This window comes from Coenobita brevimanus, chromosome 90 (assembly GCF_032717465.1).
Source record: "Coenobita brevimanus isolate Jiangsu-jjx chromosome 90, ASM3271746v2, whole genome shotgun sequence".
NCBI lineage: Eukaryota > Metazoa > Arthropoda > Malacostraca > Decapoda > Coenobitidae > Coenobita > Coenobita brevimanus.
The window spans coordinates 21,804,779-21,828,493 of record NC_137043.1 but is presented as its reverse complement, the minus strand read 5'-3'; positions in this window follow the sequence as shown (position 1 = coordinate 21,828,493).

Below are 23,715 nucleotides of genomic sequence, written 5' to 3'. Positions count from 1 at the left end.
TTGGAGCAAATGTCTTCTGTAGCTCAGCAAGTGAATACAGAGGGGAGGCACATTCACCTCCACTTCCATACGAGCTACGCAGGTACACCGGACGGTTCCAAGATGCATTCACAAACATTTATTCTGCAACACATCCAATCCTTTCAGCGTGGCATTGGATGCTGAGCCATACACCTGTGTGCCATAGTCTAGCTTCGATCGAATAAGGGAATTATACACCATTAATAAAGATTTTCTGTCGGCACCCCATGTGGTACCTGCTAGGTACTTGAGGACATTTACCGGTTTATCACAACGAGCAATCAAATTATTAACATGAATTTTGAAGTTCAAACGACGATCAAAATGTATTCCCAAAAACTTTACAGAATTTTGAAAAGGTACCACCTGATTATCCAAAGTTAAGCACAAATTAGGTACGTTACGAGTCGTAAAAACTACAGCGGCACACTTACGGATGGAAAACTTAAATCCCCACTGCAAGGCCCATTGGTGGACGGAATCAGGGGCTGCTTGAATCCGCCCAGCCGAAAATTGTGCATTATGGGAAGAGTGCCATATTGCACAATCGTCAGCATAGAGCGAGTATTTAAGATTCCTCGGGATGGGAGCTGATGACAGAATATCATTGATCATAATACTAAATAAAGTGGGACTAAGCACACTTCCCTGCGGCACCCCATTTTCCTGGATAAATATATCCGATGTTACGTTACGGGCATTTGACAGAAAAAGTCCTGTCCCTTAAGAAATTTGAAATAAAAATGAGCAAATTTCCTCTTAAACCATAAGCATAGAGCTTCATTAGTATACCGTGTCGCCATGTCATGTCATAGGCCTTATGGATGTCCAAGAACACCCCTATCATGAATTCTGCTCTTCTCTTCCTTCCATGACGGTTTAATGCAACTTCTTTGCTGTCTTCTTGGTGCTTCAACTCATTATCTCCCATATCTCTTTTCCTTTAATTCGTTTTTACAGTTTTCCTCGTTTGTATTTTCCTCCATTTTGCTTCATACCTTTATCCTAAGTTTCTTCCTCTTTTTTGGTACTGTATCTTCTTATACCCATGTGCTTTTTTGTTTTATTCGTCTTTCTTTTTCAATATTTCTTGTAGTTCCCTGTTCTATTCCTAGTTTACCTGTTCCATACTTATTCATCATCGTTCTCTATTCTTTTGACTTCTTCTCCTTACCGACTTTTTTTTTTTCATTATTCTTTCTCTTTTATTCTTTTCTGGGCGTTCTCAACTTCATTTCTTTCATTGTGTCCTTTACATTTTCTGAATTTTGCTTCTTCCATTTCATTAATATTTTCTCTTCTATACTACCACCTTCGTTAACGTTTGTTCGGCCTCTCCATTTATCTTTCAATGATGTTTCCCTTTGTCTTCCTTCCAGCTCTGCCCCAGACGCCATCTCATTTTTGTCCGCTTATTGCTTTCCTCATAATCATTCGCATTGGCTGTACTTCCTCTGCATTCTCTTAACCCTTTCAGTCGGATGTTCTGCTTTCCAGTAGTCTTGAAGCCACCAGTCGATGCTGTTCAGTTAGGACCCACCTAAAATTGTGAAGTGAGTAATGAAGGCCATATAAAAATTCCCCAGTTCGAAAAGCCCCTCCAAACCAAAACAGATTAAAAAGGGAATAAACCGTCTCCTTCCTGCTCCTCCGTACCATTTTCCTACTAGTCTTCAGAGCTGTGGGTGTTCTTCGTATACCCTTTCTTCTTACTCTCGTAATTTCTCTGCGACTTCCATCCATGCCCCCCCCCCCACACACACTCATACACATCTCACCTCCATACTCAGCTATACAACCATGTCCAACCCTACACCCACCCACATTTCCACTCAGACACACATCCACAAACACCCAGCCACACATCCACTCACACCCAGCCACACATCCACACCCAGTCATATACCCACACCCACAACGAGCCACACACCAACACCCATACTGAGCCACACACCAACACCCACTGCCAGCCACACACCAACACCCACAACCAGCCAAACACCAAACCCACACCCAGCCACACACCAACACCCACACCCAGCCACACACCAACACCCACACCCAGCCACACACCAACACCCACACCAAGTCACACAACAACATCCACATCCAGCCACACACCAACACTCAGCAACAAGCCCACACTCACACCGAGCCATACACCCACACCCTGCCACATATGCACACCCACACTCAGGCACGCACTCACACCCACAGCCAGGCTCACAGCCATACACACCACCCAGACATACACTACTTGCCCCACTGAGTGACAAGTACCATTTTCTCTACTCCATATTATTCACTGTCGTAACCAGCCTCCTTGCACTTAGGGCCGTACTATAAAAACCCACATTTCAGACGGTCCAACGACGACGTTCAGTCGTCAGATGTTCCTGAGCGTCAGTCATCCTTATTATAAAAAATCTCTACCGTCAGTCTTGGCAAAACTCTGTTCAGGAGTTCGAATGTTGCGACAGTTGCTAGACTGGGCGAGAATGTGCTGTGTGAGAGCTAACCCAGCTCGAATTTTCAATGTTCATTCTGTTCAGTAAACCATACTCTCCGCTAACCCATTCTAAACTATTATTTTTATGTAGGAAATATGTATATATAAGCTAGAATTAGTATTAACATGATACAGTATACTGAATAGGCTAAGCATGAATTATGATTTATCCTCCTTTTGCTATTACAGTATTTGGATGAAAAAATATTGAAGAAATCCAGATTTGAATTTATACGTGCAAATGACATGTTTCCTGCCAGCTCATCGGTCAGGAACTATACAGCCACATATCTAGATCATGTGCATTTTCTCACGTAGCAGTTCATCCTATGTTCCTAAATTCAAATTGCAATAACATAGTTATTAAAGTATTATTTTTAGAATGGAGACTGCTTTGCTTCTTTACAAAGCTGGTTGAGTGGAGACTCATTGCAGCACAAACACATGAGGGATGTAGTAACACTCCTCCATTTTTTTTTCCAGCATCTCTTTCTGCACCTGTGATCCAGCCATAATCAGCAGACCACGATGGGAAATACTGGTTATTAGATATGTGTACAGTCGCAGTTGTTCAATCGTTTCCTACATACAGAATCTGGCTACAATTTTCTCCTCTATACTATTGCCACCTTCCCTGTCTCAGATATTACTAGTAAATTTCCAGGTTACCTCAGTAATCATACTACTCCTGTATTCACATTCTTGATTTTTACCTTTTCCTTCAGTGCGCAATGATTTTTTGAAGTTACTGTACTTGGTACAGCACAGTATCTCTTTTTCTATCCCAGTTTGCTACATATGCTTTACCCTTTCCCAGAAATAATTCCACATCTAGATTATTTTCATTCATTTCTGATTTATACATTTTCAATCAGCTCACAGTTCTGTTTTCCTAGGTTTCTCCTACACTGTTCATAAGCCTGATGTTGGTTTCTTTCACTAAATATTTCTTTCATTATTTCCTGTTTGTCAGCGTCACTGTTTACCTGCCTCTGTCATATTTTTGTATAACCCTTCCACCAAAACCAATAATCTCTGCCTTTCCTACACCCATCTACTCTTCCATTACAGTAGCTGTCATTTCCATCTAATTAACTGTTTAATTTATATGTGCATGGTACAGGCCATTTCCTTAGGCCTACAGCTATTTACAGATAAGAAAGCCTCTTGAGATATAAAGATGCCTCAGGATTTTTTTTTTTTTTTCTGTGAATCTCATGAAGTAGTCTGCATTATTTTACTAAGAAATTTTGAATTAAAGCCAACACATCTGTGCTCAAATCTGAGTGCTTGACTGAAATGGGTAAATATTTTGTCAGCATCCTAATCAACCAATTCACTTTTACCCATGGTAACTTTACCTATCAGACTTAAATCAGCTTATTAATGGCAGACAGTATGGTTTTTCCAACTAAAAATCCACTGTTGATATACTCAGTCTCATCATTCATTCCATCCATCAGTCAATTGACCAATATGGAGAAGCCCATGCAGTAGCCCTTGATGTTTCTAAAGCTTCTTGACTGAATGTGGCATTGTTTCCTGTTATCCAAATTCCCCTGTTACAGTTTAACATCTTCTGTCCCACTGATCTCATCTCCTTGCAATAGAAAGATAAGAGTAAAGGTAGATGATGTATATTCAGATGTCCACTCAGTTAATGCCGGTGTGCCACAAGGATCAGTCCTTGCTCCAACTCTGTTCCTCATTCATATGGGTGTCTGTCACCCATAATTCCATTGATTCATATGCAGATGACTCAACGCTTCACAGTTCCTTATCACTTAATCACTCATTTACAGAGTTATATATTATTACCTCTTAAGCCATTACAACAATCTCCATAATTGAAGACTTATCTAAGATCTCTGAATGCGGACCAAACAACATTGTCTCCTTCAACACTATGAAAATCAAATATATCCTGTACAGTACATTGACAGACAGATATTGTCTGATTCCTATAACATCTTGAATGGATCCAACTTTCCAATCTCTAAAAGTATTAAAGTTCTCGGTGCTTCGCTCAACAATATCCTGTGCTGGACCTCTCATGTTAAATCACTTTTGTTTTATGCAAAGAAGAATGAACCAAAGACCTGAAGCCAGCAAAATTGTTACCTCCAAGAAAATATAAGAGTAAAATAACACAAGGCCAAAGTCAAGATCCTTTCATTTCCAATTGCCTGGAAACATTGCGTTTAAAAGACTGTAAGTCATAGGCAGCAGGGAAAAAAGACTGAGGAAGACAGTTCCAGAGTTGAAATATTGATACATGAAGGACTAGGAGTAACGGTTAACTGTTGCATTAGAGAAATAAACAAAGAAGAGAGGTGAGTATGCTGCCAGAGGGGTGCTTGCTCCCGCCGTAGTGGTAGTGGGATGCAAGCAGACAGTTTAGAGGAGCATTGACCATTGAAATAACTAAAAAAGATATCGATGCAACACTGGGCGAAGAGACAGAATTTGAGGAGAGCCAGTAGGAGGAGAGTTAATGAGACTAAAAGCCTTTAAATCCACCTTGTTGAGAAAAGCTGTATGTGGGGAGCTTCCCTGCACACGAGAGTTGTACTATGCGCAGGGGTGAATAATACCCCTGTATAAAATAAAAAATTGTTCAGGGGTAAAGAATTCACGGAGTCGGCTTAGCACAGCTCTTGGAGGAATTTTTTTTACAGGAGAGGTAATGTGGGTTATCCCAAGATAAATTCTGCATGAACGAAACCCCAAGTATGTTCAGACATGATGCAGGATTGAGTTGGATATTGTTAAAAATTAGAGGATATTTCTGCAGATCTTGGCGGGTCTAGAGATGTAAGAAATGAGTTTTTGACGCATCGAAAACAACAAGATTACTTTTACCACAATCAGAGATAATAACCTGGTCAGACATTGGGTGTGTCATAGGCTCATCCAGTATTTGTTGAAGTGAATGCTAAGATGGACACTGCAAGAAGCGGATGGAGAGGTGTAGGATAGAGTCATCAGTACATGAGTGGATTGGGTTGGATGTATAGCTTTGAGGATCACTGATGAATTTAAGGAAGAGAGTTTGTAATAGGACAATCTTGAGGAACACCACAATTGGTTGCTCTAGGAGAAGAACGGCGACCTTTTCCGACAGCAGCTATAGAACGATGAGGAAGGATGCTAGAAATGAAGGCACCAATAGAAGGATAGAAGCTGTGAGAGGGCAGTTTGCAAAATATTTGTGCCTACATTATATATATATATATATATATATATATATATATATATATATATATATATATATATATATATATATATATATATATGCCAGACTCGAAAGAAAGCCTACGTTATATCTATCTATCTATATATATGGGGCCTCTGTGGTACAGCGGTAAAGTGTGCGTTTTCATACCCTGAAGAACGAGGGTTCGCACACCGTCAGGGTAATATAATTTGGGAGCGCTCTTCTGGCCGCGTACTGCATTGGCGGACACAAGGGATGCTGTGTTTGAACCAGTGTCTCATACTGTAAAGTATGCTTGCACCCAGTCGGCTTGCGTGTGCCGATTACATTTAGTTCACAGACTACAAACACATTCAAAGCCTCTCCAACACTACAATTACATTTACATGCATTTCTCACCCTACATACAATCTCTACCAGACAGCCTAAGCCACTTGGTAGAGATACATTGGCTGTATCGTCCCCACTTCGGTCGGGATAGGCCGGTCCTGCAGTGGACACTCAAACGGCTGATGAGAATATATATATATATATATATATATATATATATATATATATATATATATATATATACGTATATATATATACGCCAAAAACATTCATCACGTTCTGTAGCTTCACATATCGTATCCGACAGAGTCAATCCAGACACTGCCACGTTAAAAAGGGGTGCCAAAAATCCCTGATCATGCATATCTCCTCGCAAAATTCATCCAGCCAGCTCGATCTCCTGTCAGTTCCCTAGCCTCACCGACTTCCAAACCTCTCTTCCTGACACATTCATCCACCGTATCTCTCCACCTTCTCCTTGGCCTACCTCGCCTCCTCCCTCCTTCAAATTCGCTCACATATACCTTCTTCACCACTCTATTGTTATCCATTCTCTCCACATGACCATACCATCTCAGTACACTCTCTTCAATTCTGGTGTCCACCGACTTCCTCACTCCGCATCTTTCACAAATCACATTATTTCGTATCCTACCCACCCTCTGTACTCCACATACATTCCTCAGCAGTCCTATCTCCACTGCTCTAACTCTTGACTTTTCATTTTCATGCCACATCATAGTCTCACGTCCATATGATAAAGTTGGCACTAACACTCCTTCATGTAAGCCTCTTGCAGCTGCAGCACTCAAGCCTCTGTTTCTTATCAAGGCCTTCATTGCACCAGCTACTTTTCTTCCTTGTGTCACTCTACTTTCAACTTCTTTTGCACATTTTCCTCTCTTTTCTATCACTGTACCCAGGTATTTGAACTCTCTCACCAATTCCAGTCTCTCTCCATTCACTGTTACATTGCACTGGGAGTCATCTTCTCTCTCAATAACCATCCCTTTACTCTTTTCCACATTTACTCTCAAGGCACGACGCTTACAGATATCAGCAAAACTCTGCACTAGCCTGCCAAGTTCCTGTCCAGTACTTGCAAGCAGTACTGCATCATCAGCATACAACAAATTTGAGATATTCCATCCATCACCATTCATTACCAATGCCATCCCTCTCTCCATTACTCGTGTTTTCACTTCTCTCATCACCCCATCCATATATACATTGAACAACCATGGGGACATCACACAACCTTGTCGCACGCCCACACTGATTGTGAACCATTCACTTAGATGCCCATTAACCCTGACACATGCTTCACTACCATCATAAAAACTCTTGACGGCGCCTAACAGCTTACCCTCTACACCGTACATGCGCAAAACTTCCCACAATCCTTCTCTGTTCACTTTGTCATATGCATTTTCCAGATCCATGAATGCCATAAACACCTTATGGTCCGTCTCACAAGCCTTCTGTACTATCTGTCTCACTGCAAATATTTGGTCCACACATCCTCTGCCACTCCTAAAGCCACCCTGTTCATCACTCACTAGGACTTCTGATATCTCTCTTACTTTCTCTATAATAATTCTTCCATATACCTTCCCTACCACACTCAGTAAATGCCACGATAATTCTTACACTCACTTCGTTCACCTTTATTTTTGTACAGGAGTACAATCACAGCCTTCTTCCACTCTGCAGGCACAGTTTCACTCATCCATGCCTTCTTACATATCTCCAACAAGCACTTCATTCCATTCTCTGCACTACATTTAAGCACCTCTGCATACACCTCATCAACCCCAGCTGCTTTCCTATTTTTCAGCCGCTTCACAGCACTCTTTACCTGTGCGAGTGTCACGTCTCCTGGCACTGCATTCCTTCTCTGCACACCCCGAAAACCAATCATGTTTACAGCTGCTCTGCACTCTCTATCCTCATTCAGCAGGCTTTCAAAATATTCTTTTCATCTGGTCCATACTTCATCTCCATGGGTTAATAACCTTCCACCTGCATCCTTCACACTATCCCATTTCTTACCGCTTTCACTTCTACATTTCCGCACCACTTTCCAGAATAACTTTCTATTTTCAGAGTAGTTTGCATTCATTTTTCTTCCTATATCCTCATTTACCTCCTTTTTCCTCTTCACTAGTCTCTTTACGTGCTCTTGCTCTCAGCATATTCAGTTCTTATTTCAACTGAACCCCTATCCTGTAACCACTTTAGCCACTTCTTCCTCTTTTCCTCCACCGCTCTCTTTACCTCCTCATCCCACCATGCCGTACCTTTCTTCTTTGTTGTTACTCTTGCCACACCACATACCGCTTTAGCATTCCTAACTAAGCAATTTCTATATGCATTCCACAGTCTGTCCAAAATCCATTTTATTCCAATTCAGTAATTCTAAATCGTCCTCTACTTTGGTCCTGTATTCATCTGCCATTTCTTTGATCCTCAGCTTCTCAACTTTCAGTCTTTCTCCCTGACTGCTTCTTTCTCTCCTGATCCACCTCACTCCTTTCAGCTTGATCTTGCATACCACAATCATATGATCTGACAGACCTCCACATCGTCATCTCACAGCCCTCGTATCAGCAACCATTCCCATCATCGACCTCTCTACGAGCACGTAATCAATCAGGCTTCTTCCAACACGATCCCCGTTCCCTCTATACCATGTATATTTATGTGCATCTCTGTTAGAATCATCAACAACCCTGCCATTACAAATAAACTACCTCCCCTGCAAGTAAGAAGGAATGTTGCCTCCCTTGCATTATTTTACAGATATTTTTTTGGCAAATGCTCAGACGAAGTTGCGTCCATGGTGCCACCTCTCCATGCCTTCCCTCGTGCTACACGGGCATCTGGTAGCGCTCATGACTGGGATGTCACTCAGCCATATTGCAGAACTTCTGCCTATCAGAATTCTTTCATTCCCCGAACTGCATCTCTCTGGAACTCGCTTCCCCAGAGTTGTTTTCCTCCAAATTTCAACCCACAACTGTTCAAGTCTAACTGTTACAGATATTTTATGAACAGAGGACACCAGTAATCTGGTGTATGGATTATTTTTTTTTTCCCATTTGTTTTTCCTTCCTTCGTTCTGTTATTAATATATATATATATATATATATATATATATATATATATATATATATATATATATATATATATATATATATATATATATATAAAATATACCATGAAAGTCATACAGGTATATGCACCAACTTCTCAAAGCCCAGATAAAGAAATAGAAACATTCTATGATGACATCTCCCAAATTATGGAAGAAGAAAAGACAACATATACTATACTCATGGGAGACTTCAGTGCAAAAGTTGGGAAGTCGAAAAATGGAGAAGCATGTATGGGAAAATTTGGAGTGGGAGAAAGGAATGAAAGAGGAGAGATGCAGATAAATTTTGCTGAAATATTTAACATGAGAATAATGAACACATTCTTCCACACATACACACACAAAAAAAGAGAGAAAGTCGACCTGGAGAAGCCCAAATGGAGAAACAAAGAATGAAATCGACTTCATTATAGCAGATAAGAATAACACGATCACAAATGTCACAGTTATCAACAAAGTAAATATAGGTAGTGATCATAGCATGGTGGGATGCACAGCCAGATCCAATTTCAGAAGTGAAAGAAAGAAGATGGTTAAAGATAAAAAGATATGCCCAATAATAGCAAACGAAAACAAAGCAGCCTTTCAGTTGGAAACAAGGAACAGATTTCAGGGTCTAAGTAATGCTGAATGTGACATTGATGAGCTGAATGACAGACTAACAAAAGTGCTAAGGGAATCAGCGGAGGTAGTAGGAAAACCTAATACAACCAAAGCCAAGAAATATTCAGAAAAGACACTCGAGATTCTGAAAAAAACGAAAGGAAATGAAAGTAAAAACAAAAAAAAGACGAAATAGAACGAGCAGAATTAAATAAGCTTATCGACAAAAGACAAAGAGAAGAAAAAAGAAAGAGAAACATGGATCAGATCAAAGAAACCATCAAAAATGGAAAAAGTCTGAAACAGGTCTGAAGTAAAATGGCACTTGGAAAGCAACAAATGACATCACCGAAAGAAAAAAAAAAACGGTGAAATCATTAGATGCAAAGATAAGATGGTGAAGAGATTTGAAGAATTTTTCAAAGAACTGTATGCATCAAAGACAGTAGTACCAATAGCTAACTTTTCAGTTGACACAAGTGAAATACTTGAGGTAACAACAGACGAAGTAAATATTTGTCTTAAAAATATGAAAAGAGGGAAGGCTCCGGGAGAAGATGGAATAGTAACAGATTTACTGTTGGATGCAGGAGTAGAAGTACAAAATAGGCTTGCTCACTTATTTACCCACTGCATAAAACAGAAGAAAATTCCCAAAACATGGTGTAATGCAATTGTTATTTTACTCTACCAAAAAGGCGACTCAAAAGATCTTAGTAACTATCGACCCATTAGCTTATTATCAGTCATTTACAAACTCTTCACTAAAGTCCTTACGAACAGAATAAAAATTTTTTTGGAGGAAAACCAACCTCGTGAACAGGCAGGATTCCGAAGCGGGTATTCGACCACTGATCATCTACACACAATGACTCAGCTAACTGAGAAAAGTACAGAATATAATAAACTACTGTGTTTAGATTTTGTTGATTATGAAAAGGGTTTCAACTCAGTGGAGCACATAGCAATTATAAATTCATTGCGAGAACAAGGAGTGGATGAGAACATTGTAAAACTGCTCGAAAACGTATATAAAGAGGGAACTGCTTTAGTTAAATTACATAAGGACTTGGAAAAAATTAAGATTGAGAATGGTGTGCGTCAGAGAGATACAATTTCACTAAAATTATTTACAGCATGCATGGAAAGTATTTTCAGAAAGCTAGACTGGGAGTGAACATAGATGGAGAAAAGCTAAACCATTTAAGATTTGCAGATGACATTGTCCTAATCTCAGAAACAGAGGAGGCATTGCAAGAAATGTTAAATGAACTGAACAGAGGAAGTCTGAAAGTAGGACAGAAAAGGAACCGGAGTAAAACTAATGTTTAATCCACACACACCAAAGATCGTCATCAGAATAAGCGATGATATTCTTGAAGAAGTTGAGGAGTACAACTACTTGGGACAAATACTAAAATTAACGAAAGATCATGATAGCGAAATAAAAAGACACACTACAATTGGATAGAAAGCTTTCGGTAAACATAGAGACATTATGAAAAGTAGCTTGCCAGTTTGTATGAACCGAAAAGTATATAACGAATGTATAATTCCAGCTATGACGTATAGTTGTGAGACCTGGAAACTGACAAAATCAATGGAAAATAAACTAATCCGTTCTCAGAGAGCAATGGAAAGGTCATTGTTGGGAATATTATTAAGCTACAGGAAAAGATCATTTTGGGTGAGAGAGCAGACTAAAGTCTAAGATATTATAGAAGTTATGAAAGAACAGAAATGGAGGTGAGCAGGCCAAGTAGCAAGAATAAGGGAAAACCAAAGGAGCATGACGCTGACTGACTGGACTCCAAGAGAATGTAAGCGTAGCAAAAAAATGGACAGACAGAAGATAGAGAGATGAGATAGAGAAATTTGCAGGGAAAACGTGGCAAAGCTTGGCTCAGTCAAGGAAGTCGTGGAAAAGGTGGGTGGAGGCCTTTGTTCAGCGGTGGACTAGTTATGGCTGATGATGATGATGATGATGATGGTATACATACATACATATATATATATATATATATATACCGTAACCTCTCAAATAATGCGAGGGTTAGGTTCCTGGAGAGGTCGCGTTAGTTAAAAATGCATTTTTTAAACTTAATTTTCCCATAAGAAACAATGGTAATATTGGGGTTACGTTCCTGAACTCTGGGAAAGTCCACCCATTTGGGGAGTTATGCTACTCTAAACTTAAAAGCAACAATATTAATTTGAAGGAAAGATGCTGGCACGTAAAAAATGATGCAAAAACGCTGTATACACTTTGGGGAGAAATAAATAACATTTAAGCCCTAGTTGGGCCAAAGCGTTGTTTACTTCTCCCCAAATACATAGTTTTCATTTTTTACGTGGATCGCCTTTCTTTCAATTCTGCTTCATTCACGGCATTGTGAAAGTTCCTCAACATTATTACTGCATTAGCAGGTCATAAAAACACTACACTAAAAGCAACATTTTCATAACAGTAAGTAGGTCACAAACAATAACAACACACAGCCTCACTTTCATCTATGCATCACTCGTCGTCTGCTGCTGTCCCTCCTCATCCCGCTACCCCACCTCCCGCTGCTCCCCACCCTAAATTTGTTGTCCCTCCTCGCTCTGCTGTCCTTCCTCTTCCTCTTCCTCTGACTCCTCGTGCTACTGGTGATGAAGATAACTCACTTAAGTTTTCTGTTTTCTTCATAAAGAACTGCTCTGTCTTGGTGTGAGTGGTTTTCTCTCTTTCTGTTCTGCAGCATCAACCATCACCAATTCCAGTCCTGGCCAAATTTGTCCGAGAATGAGCCAAATTGCCCAGAATGGGGCCAAACTTCATTTTGGAATATTATAATTTGAAAAAAAAAGTTTAAGCAACAGACAAATAAAAAATTGTATTTATGCGTAAACTGCCACACACGCTCTATCAGCTCGGGACTGTCCAAGGCGCATGCGGCTAATTTGAAACCATCACGTACATGCATAAAGTCATGTTAAATTGAGAAATCCTTGTTAGTTAAACATATCTCCTTAAATATTTGCTCGTGTTAAAACGAAAAATGCTTTTTTAACTCGTGTTAGTCAAGAGGTTAGTGTATACTATATATATATATATATACAGTAATCCCTCTAATATCCAAACGCCCAATATCTGAACATCCCACTAACCGGACATAATCGTCCCAGGATCCAATATTCCCAAAATGGTTCGAAACCGCAAAAATTTGAAAAAAACACGAATTTTCCCCGCCTGTAATTTGAACTTAGCGCGCGCGTCATTCCTCCGACATCCGATAGAGCGCCGCTGCATCCTCCCCACTTTCCGCCTGTCTCTCGTTGCTAATGCACGTTCGTCATCATGGCTGCCCACGTGCTCGCTTTTGTGGTGGTTCCTTACATCCTGCTCTCGGGCCTCCTATTAGTGTGTGTGATGATGGCCGCCGTATAAGAAGAGGAAGAGAGTGGTGTTGACTCTGGAGAAGAAATGGGAGATATTGGAGAAAGTAGATGCGGGGGTGGTCTTCTGACCTCATCCTTCGCGAGTCCAACCCGGCCCGATCGACTTTGTTTGATATCAAGAGATCCCGAGACAAATTCATGCAGTAAACGGCTGACTTCTCGTCGAGAAGCAAACGCAACGTGGAGAGGAAGATGATGTTTACCCCTCCCAAGTTTGCTGAAATCGATCGCTCCACGTTGATTTCATATCGACAGGCTTTCAACGTGCTGCTGGTGTGAGGGTACGTGGAACGGAGCTGAAGGCTGCTGCTGAGAAGTTCGCCAGGCTTCACGACGCCCTAGACTTCAAGGCATCCGAGGGTTGGCTCCTCGCACTTCAAGTTACAGCATGGCCTTACCAACTGTAAAGCTCATGGCGAAGCTTTGGACACTAACGAGGATGGAGTTGATGAGTTTCGGCACAAGGTGAAGGGCTTGATCGACAGGGAGGGCCTCACTCTTGGTCAAGTCTACAATGAACCCCTATCCTGAACCACTGGTTTAGCCACTTCTATCGCTCTTTGCCAACGAACACTCCTCAGCCGAGGAGACGGAGAAGCGTGTACATGACCGCAAGCTCTCCAAGCAACGGACATCTGCTTTGTGTTGTGCTAATGCTATTCCACGGCATGAACCAGTTTAAGCCCGTTATTGTTGGCCGTGCAAAGCAGCCTCAATGTATTCGTGGGGTGATGGATGTCCTTCCTGTCGTCTGGTACCATTCTCTGAAGGCATGGTTTAAAGCCCAGATCTTCAAAGACTGGTTCCACCACCACGTCGTCAAGGAGGTCATACATTACCAGAAGAAGACACTGGGAATCCCGCTGCTTCAGGTAAAGGCCCTCCTTCTCCTCGACAATGCACCTGCCCACCCGTGCGACAAGGACTTGGTGGCTGAGAATGGCGGGATTAGGTGCATGTTTCTGCCACCTAATATGACTGCTCTCATCCAACCAATGGACCAAGGAGTGATCGTGGCAACAAAGCACCTATACCGCCAGAAGTTCCTGGACAAGGTGATGGTTGTTCTCGAGGACGAGGATGAGCGCAGGGAGGGACGAGACACGGTAGGCCTGTGGACTTTGGAAAACCTTCGCTGCTACAACATCAAGTCTGCAATCTACAACTGGGCCAGTGCATGGAAGGAAGTCCCTGTCAAGACTCTAGAAAATGGTTGGTCTCGTCCTGCTTCTCAGAACGGATGTAGAGTACGATTTTCTAGGGTTTGACGTGGATGACTTACATGCATGGCTACGTACGCATGGCAACGATGTTGATGTGGACGATGTGCATGAGTGGTTGGATGATGACGAGGGCGATCCTGGGTATCAGACATTGTCTGATATCGAGTTCGCATCTTCAGCTGCAGGTGTCAGTACCCAGAAAGTTGGTGAAGATTCCGACGAGGACAGCGACGATGATGCAGACTCCTCTCAGCATGACTGTGCGTTTGTACAGCCATCCCCAAGCTGAGCGCACTCCGGGAACACCTAGAGTTGGAGATTCGACTACCTGGAACACCCGGAGTACTGCGACAGGGAGATGGGGCCCTTGGGATGTGGAGGATGCGAGCTTTCAGGCAGCGCATCATCAATCGTCAGAATCGTCGGTCATTGCGTCAATCAACGATTGACAGTTTTTTCAGGCCCGTGACCCCCACTGAGCCCAGCCCTGGCTCCACTCCGTTGCCTCTCCCAAGACAGGCCCTCATGCTCTGAGCCACAGCAAAATCCAGCACATCAGCCACGGTGGAGTCAATGCTCGACGTGAGTATGCTTCTGTCTTCAGAGTCGTCTGCAGTGGGTACGCCATCACCACGACCCAGCGACGCACCCCTAGGTCACCTGCCAGTGATACTCGGACTCTGACAGTGATTAAACAGCAAGAACTTCTCCACTAGACCACTCGAGAATTTACAGAAGTTGTGTAGTGAAAAAAACAGTGTGTTGTGTTAAGGATTTTACTCTAGTTGTGAGTGAGAAGCTTGGACAATTTTGGAACAACATTTATCATAAATAGACTTGTTTGTTTTTCTTTTGAGTTTTTTTTTTCATTCACTCATTGTCAGACGCCATGTATCCCAGACGGGGTGGCCAAGGGCTTAGAGTTAAAGGGTGTTGTGGTACAGGGAGGGGCACTAATCCTCCACCAACCCCACTTGACACGTTGAAAGGATGAAAAGGAAGCATTGGAGATGGGGTGAAGGTTTGAACTCAGTACAGGTGTAGTAGAGTCCCAGGCCGCTGCATCTTGTTTGTTTTTGCTTTAGAAAATGGTTATAAGAGTGGGAAAGGGTGTGTTAGTTAAAGGGTGCAGAGTGCAACACTTAGTAAGGGTTACAATGGAGCGTAAGTTTGTACGAGTGCGCACTGCAAAGAGAATGGACTTCTGAGTGCGATTGACTAAGTTCAATGCAAGACTTCATGAACAGTGTACTGCAAGTGCTTCAGGAAATCCTTCTTACTGTCAGAGTCAGAAAGGAGGCGGTTATTCATCGAGATGGCCATGGACTTGCTGTAAGTAGGCAGAATATTTCATACCGTACTTTTTTCCATACTATACTTACCTCAAACACCTCATTTCACTCCTTAATGTCCTTTATTGGTGTGAATCGGGTGTTAGGAGTTATGCATGTGCAGTAGGAAGGTGTTTTTCTGAGTTAGGCTAGGTTAGGGTCCATAAGTACCAGTCCAGGAGCCAGGGACTTGTAAGTACCCAGAATGTTGAATATTGTATGAACCTACCTCAAAAACCTCATTTTATGCTTCTTTTGCATTTATTTCAGTCTTTTATGTGCCTTATTGGTGTGATTTGGGTCTTAAATAGGTGCTATGCATGTCCAGAGGGAGTTGTATAGAACGAAATCTCTGAGTTAGGGTCCATAAGTACAAGTCCATAAGCTGGGGCCCAATATCCGGCCTGCCTATGGCTCTATTACGTTGGATATTGGAGGGATTACTGTATATATATATATATATATATATATATATATATATATACTGCACATGCATAGCTCCTAACACCCTATTCACACCAATAAAGGCCATTAAAGAGAGAAATGAGGTGTTTGAGGTAGTAGAAGGAGGCCGTAGCATGGGCCGAACAGGGTAGTATTCCCGAGGGAATGGGAATGCTGGTGATAGGGAGAGCTGGAGCTCCTGTTTCACTAGCTATCTAACCATCCCCTTTGCTGACCTTTTCAGTGTGACATTAACATGGAGAGTAGACCAGCATTCTCTCCCAAACATTTCCTCTAACTATCTATGCACTACACCACATGCATTTTACATTTCAAACAACGTATCCCACTACATTACAGGGGTTGGCGCCAGCAAGGGCATGCGGCCAGAAAACTTTGCCTCCGCTACCTAGTGGCGGACTTCTGGGGGGAGGGTGGCGGGGGTTCCGCCAGCATAGATCGTGGGTCTAGGGCGAGATGGGGCTCGGGCCTGTGCTAGAGGGTACAGGGCATTGCGGTTCCCAGGCTGCCGCTTCCGCCCAATAGAGAGGGGCCTGAACCTGGGAGTAGCGCCCCAGGAGGCAGCCCCATCAGTGGGTGTATAATGGCGGGATAGTTGCAGTGCCAAGACGCGCTTGGAAGGTGTCCCTGCAGCTGTCCTGGCAGGGTGCCCCGAGGCCACTACCACAGCCACTGGTAAGCTGGTGGGCTAGGGGTCCCAGATCTATTGCCTGGATCTGGGACTGTGCAGTGAGTGGGACCTGTGCTGTGTCTGTCCCCCTTTATTAATACTGAAGATGACAAAACAAAATAAGTTTCAAAGCAAGCCTCAGGACAGTAAATCACCCATGGGGATGAAGGTGGGTTCATGGAATGTGGGAAGTTTGAGGGGAAGAGCAGGGGAAGTCGTTGAGGCATTCAGTAGGAGGTGGGTGGATGTGGCGTGTTTGCAGGAAGTCCGGTACAGGGGTGGATCAGCCAGAAAGATTGTTGGGAAGGACTGTTGCTATAAGTTGTTTTGGCAGGGGAGGACGGATGGATATGGAGGTGTTGGTGTGATGGTTGCAGAGAAATGGGTGGAATATGTTATGAATGTTTTGAGAGTAAGTGATAGGATATTGGTAGTGAAAATTCTGTTGGGAAGAAAGATAGTTGTCATTATATCGACATATGCTGCACATGCAGGATTGGATGAAGCAGAGAAAGATAGATTTTGGGATGATTTATTACATGTAGTGGGTGGTATGTGGGATGATGAGATAGTGATTTTGGGAGGGGACATAAATGGTCATGTAGGTGAAGCAGCACAAGCTTATGAAGGAGTGCATGGGGGATGTGTGTATGGTCTAAGGAATGCAGAAGGGGAAAGGATACTCGAGTTTGGGGAGGCAACGGACATGACTGTGTGCAACACATAGTTTAGGAAAAGAGACAGTGGGTTAATTACGTATGAGTCTGGGGGAAATAGCAGTCAGACAGATTATTTTCTGGTTAGGAGGGCCGATAGGAGGTTAGTGAGGATGTTACAGTTATAGGAAGTGAGGAGTGTGTGCAGCAGCACAAACTATTGATTTGTGATATGGTGCTTAAAGAACAAGTGATGAAAAAGAGGACTTATGTACCTAGGAGGAAAAAATGGAAGCTGAAAAACCAAGTAGTAAGGGATGCCTTCTATAGTGAGTTGAGGAGAGTGGTGGCTGAACAGGGAGCTGTAGACAGAGGTGTTAATGAACAGTGCAGAGCCCTCAAGAACAATTTCTTGAGAGTTACTGATGTAACATGCGGCTGGACAAGAGAGGACCACCAAGACATAAAGTAACTTGGTGGTGGAATGAGGGTGTAGAAGCTGCAATTAAGGAGAAAAGAAGGGTTTTCCGGAATGGAAGAAGGGTGGTAGCAAAGAGGAATATTTGGCTGCCAAGTGTAGGGCTAGAAGAGAGAGGTATACAGGGCAAAGTCTGAGTCACAGAGACAATTACTTGATAACCTAAATCATGGGGAAAGGAAAAATATATTTAGGGTGGGAGGTCAGGTGAAGAGAGATAATCGGGATATCATAGGCGAGCAGTGTGTGAAGAATGATGAAGGAAGGGTAGTGGTGAACAGTGAGGATATTAAAGATGCATGGAGAGAGCATTATAACCGGTTGTTGAATGAGGAGTTTGACTGGGACAGGGAAGGTTTGGAGCCAGTAGATCCAGTGTCTGGCCCTTGGCCTTTGATTGATACTGCTACTGTGAGTGAGGCAATAGGCAGGATGAGGGTGGGGAAGGCAGCAGGTGTGTCTGGGTTGACTGACGAAATGTTGAAGGCCTTAGGAGATATGGGGGTGAGTTTAGTCACTGACCTGATTAATAGGATTATTTATGAGTGTGTTGTCCCAGATGATTGGCCGAAGAGTGTAATTGTAAATGTGTATAAAGGGAAGGGTGATGCCCTGGAAAGAGGAAATTATAGAGGTATAAAGCTTTTAGATCAGATAATGAAGGTAATGGAGAGAGTTTTAGAAGGTATGATTAGAGAAAGAGTGAATATTGATGAGATGCAGTTTGGGTTTATGCCAGGTAGGGGGACCACTGATGCCATATTCATTGTTCGACAGCTTCAGGAAAAATATATTGGTAGGAGAAGGGATCTTTATTTTGTTTTTGTTGATTTGGAAAAGGCCTTTTGACAGAGTCCCTAGAGAGGTGGTGAAGTGGGCAATGAGAAAGCTTGGCTTGGAGGAGTGGCTGGTTAGGGTGGTTATGGCCAAGTATGTGGGTGCTCACACCCAGGTGAGAGTGAATGGAGATTTGAGTGATGAGTTTTCCGTGAGTGTTGGTGTGCATCAGGGGTCAGTCTTGAGTCCCATGTTGTTTATCATGGTACTTGAAGCCCTTTCTCACGTGACTTTTAGAAACGGACTCCCGTGGGAGTTGTTGTATGCTGATGATTTGGTGTTGATTGCAGAGAACGAAAGGGAGGCGGAGGAAAGGTTTAGGAAGTGGAGAGATGGTATGGGGCACAAGGGCTTAAGGGTAAATCCAAATAAAACAAAAGTGATGATATCTAGGGTTGGTGGCGGTACTGTCAAAGACGAGGGAGAGTGGCCATGTGCAGTTTGCCACAAGGGCGTGGGGAGTAATTCTATCTTGTGAGGTGTTTGTGATAAATGGGTGCACAAGATATGTAGTGGTATCAGAGGTAGACTGCAAGATAATGTTCATTTTATGTGTCCAGCGTGTCGAGGAGTGCAGGTGGAGATTGTCAGGCGTGAAAGGATTGAACTTGCTGGTGAATCTCTCGAGTGTGTGGAAGAGTTTTGTTATTTGGGAGACATGTTGTGTGCTGGAGGTGGGGCTGGAGCTAGCTCTGTGGTTAGGGCGAGAAGTGGTTGGAAGAAGTTCAGGGAGCTCTTGTCTCTTCTGACATTGAGAGGGCTCTCCCCACGTGCTAAGGGGTCTTTGTATGCAGCATGTGTTTGGAGTGTAATGCTGTATGGTAGTGAGACCTGGGCAGTAAAGAAAGAGGATATTCGCCGGCTCTGATGTACAGAAATGACAATGATTAGGTGGATGTGTAGTGCGTCCCTGCGTGCAAGGTCCGGGGGAGCTGGGTTCACGATGGAAGAATTGAGAGGTAGGATAGGACTGGAGTGTATTGGTGTTGTGATGAGGAGAGGTAGATTGAGATGGTTTGGACATGTGGAGAGGATGGGGGATGATAATTGGGGGAGGGAGGTGAGAAGTGTTAATTCTGGAGGTGGGGTTATGAGGGGTAGACAGAGAAAGACATGGGACGAGATCATTAAGTGTGACCTCAGGGTTAAGGGGCTGAACAGGGAGGCTGTAATGGATCGTGCGGCGTGGAGAGCCGCCATTAGGTGACCAAGGCCGACGCCTGCAAGCATGTTGGACCCTTTAAAAACGAAACGATATATATATATATATATATATATATATATATATATATATATATATATATATATATATATATATATATATATATATGTTTATAAATATTTATATTAGATTGATAAATATAGGCAGGTGGATATACAGTACGTACACACAGTTTAATTTTTTATCTTGTTTTTTTTGGGGGCTGACGAGGGAGCTCCACGCCTCATATTCTTTCTGTAAATAATCTCCCTTACGAGCATAATATTATCTTCCTCTGTCTCTGGTTCACCTTGCATTAATAAGGCTTAAGGTCACGTTCAGAGTGGCTTAGCAGGGTGGGCCCGAAGTTAATTTATCATAATATTATTTAATTAACACAGCTAAAACACAGTTATATTTAAGCTTGAATATTCATTAGACCTTTATTTAATTTGGATGCAAAATGGTGCACCTCCTCACTATGGTAGGAATGTGCGAGAATTTCTCGGTAACACTGTCGACATACGTATGGGTTGGAAGAAGGGTACTGTTGAATTGCCTCCAAGGTCGCCTGACCTAACGTCATGTGGTTTGACAGTTTGGGGGATGATAAAAGAGAAAGTTTACAAGACAAAGCCTAGACGTCTTCAAGAACTGAAAGAATGAATAACAGCCGAATTTGACAAATTGAAAAAAGATCATGAGATGAAAAATTTGCCACTGTTTGTCTGACAGGTGCCAATTCTGTTTAGGGGAAGAAGGAAATCATTTTGAACATTTAATTTGATTTTTAATTTACGTGATGTACACTTCAGGTAGTTGAAATATAATTGGTGAAAACTTTAAGTGAAATATAACTGTTAATAAAATATTATGGTAAAGTAACTTTTAGTCCACCCTGCATATATATATATATATATATATATATATATATATATATATATATATATATATATATATATATATATATATATATACATACTGTATCTTGTATAGGCCTATACAAATATAGATAGATAGATACACAGGTAGATAGATATATATTGTATAAATGAATTATAGATAGATAGATACAGTATATATATATATATATATATATATATATATAAAATCATCAGCCGTTTGAGTATCCACTGCAGGACCGGACTATCCCGACCGAAGTCCGGACGATACAGCCAATGTATCTCTACAAAGTGGCATAGGCTGTCTAGTAGAGATTGTACAGTATGTAGGGTGAGAAGTGCTTGTAAGTGTAATTGTAGTGTTGGAGTGGCTTTGGATATGTGTGTAGTCTGTGAACCAAGTGTAATCGGCCCGAGCAAGTCGACTGGGTGCAAGTATACTTTATAGTAAGCGACACTGGTTCAACCACAGTACCCCTTGTGTCCGCAAATGCAGTACGTGGCCGGGTGAACACTCCCAAAGTTTATTACCCTGGTGAGGCGCGAACCCTGGCTCACCCTTGTACGATTACGCACACTCTACCACTGTACCACAGAGGCTCCATATATACTGTATATATATATATATATATATATATATATATATATATATATATATATATATATATATATATTTATACTGTATATATCATCATCGTCATCATCATCATCAGCCGTTGAGGTCCACTGCAGGACCGGCCTATCCCTACCCAAGCAGGGAAGATACAAGTCAATGCATCTCTACCCAGTGGCTTTGGCTGTCTGGTAGAGTCTGTATGTAGGGTGAGAAGTGTTTGTGTGTGTAATTGTAATGTTGGAATGGGTTTGTAAGTGTGTGTAGTCTGTGAACCAGGTGTAATCGGCCCGCCTTAAGCCATATATATATATATATATATATATATATATATATATATATATATATATATATACCTTTTATGTGTGTATGTGTGTGCGTGTGTAAATTATAATTTACAAGAAATGAGTAAAAAGATTTAAGGATCTCGATTGAGAGGGAAAGCCAACCGGAGAGAGAGAGAGAGAGAGAGAGAGAGAGAGAGAGACTGTGGAAATTCAAGAAAATGCAATTAACGGACCAAATGCCCCAGGGCGGGAAAGGAGGTCCGGATGATGAAAAAATAATGTAGTAATTCCCGAGAGAGAGTGAAAGAAGGAGGAAGGAAAGGGAGGAGGACAATAGACGGAGGAAAGGGGGGGGGGAGTTATACAGAGTTACACAGATACTCAGACGGCAGACCACATAGACTTTCCGATCCCTGCGAGGTGGTCCGGCTTTAATGCTAAAACTTAAGTCTAGTCACAGATGTAGGTGGCAAGGAGTGTACAGAAGGCCCCATCGCCGCCCTCCAAATCCTCCTGTATTTTTAATACAGGAAAAATAAATGAGAAGTAACACCGCAAATCTCTAAACCTGAAGAAAATTTCATAGGAATGACCGGAAGTAGAGTCAGATTGGAAACGAAAATACAAGGATGAGCATGTACTCATACAGTATTAATAAAACGAAGCTATACATGCATTTTTTAAAGTCTTTTTAATACGAGTTTTCAGAGTGACATTAATCATTTTTCTAACTTAAACACAGTTGATAAGTAATGCACATACAATTGCACATTTATATGGATCAACATTACACACCACACACACACACACACACACACACACACACACACACACACACACACACACACACACACACACTTATATACAGTTATATATTAGATCAAACTTTAAAAACTGCTGGGAAACTGTGTAGGATTATTTTGTGTAAGAGTGTTGGTCAGCCTACCTGCTCACACCTGGCAGATTATAGGTCAGGCCAGGTCAGGTTTAGACAAGAATCGGGAACTGCAGGTAGTAAGGAGATAGGAAAAAAAACACACACTTGTGGAATCATGAAGCAGAAATGAGAACAGACACGGGTAGCAGATACGCAAAATGCGAGAGTTGATTGTGCATAAAAGAGAGAGAGAGAGAGAGAGAGAGAGAGAGAGAGAGAGAGAGAGAGAGAGAGAGAGAGAGAGAGAGAGAGAGAGAGAGAGAGATAGAGAGGGGGTGAATGGTGAGAGAAATGAAAAAGAAAGAGACAAAGGAAAAGAGAAAGAAAGAAGGTAAAAGAGGAGGGCGGGTGAGAGGAGTGTTCTAGTGAGGAGGAGGTAATGGAGAGCCGGGAGGAGAGAAGAGATTATCCTGAGTGTGGCCTCCGGTGTGTTGGGGTGGGTGGGGGGTAGTGGTTCCAGTGGTGGTTGAAGCGATGGTGGTCATGGTCCAGATGCTACGGTGGCAGTTTTGGTAGTAACTGTGGTGGTCATGGTCTGGATACGATGGTGGTGTTTCTGGTAGTAGCGAGGGTGGTAATGGTGTTATCAGTAGTGGTCAATGGCAGTTTTAGTGACGATGCTGGTAGTTTTAGTTATAACAATGGTAGTGGTAATAGTACCAGAGAAGGTGGTAGCTGATAATCGTAGTTGTGATGGTAGATATTTGACAGTAACAACGGAGATGATATAGCCGACATTATAGGCAAGGTTTAGGAATTATTAGTGATGCTAAGGCTGGTAGTATTAAACTACCTCTTCGCACGAGCAAGCTCTTCGTCGCGCCAGCCATAGTTTTA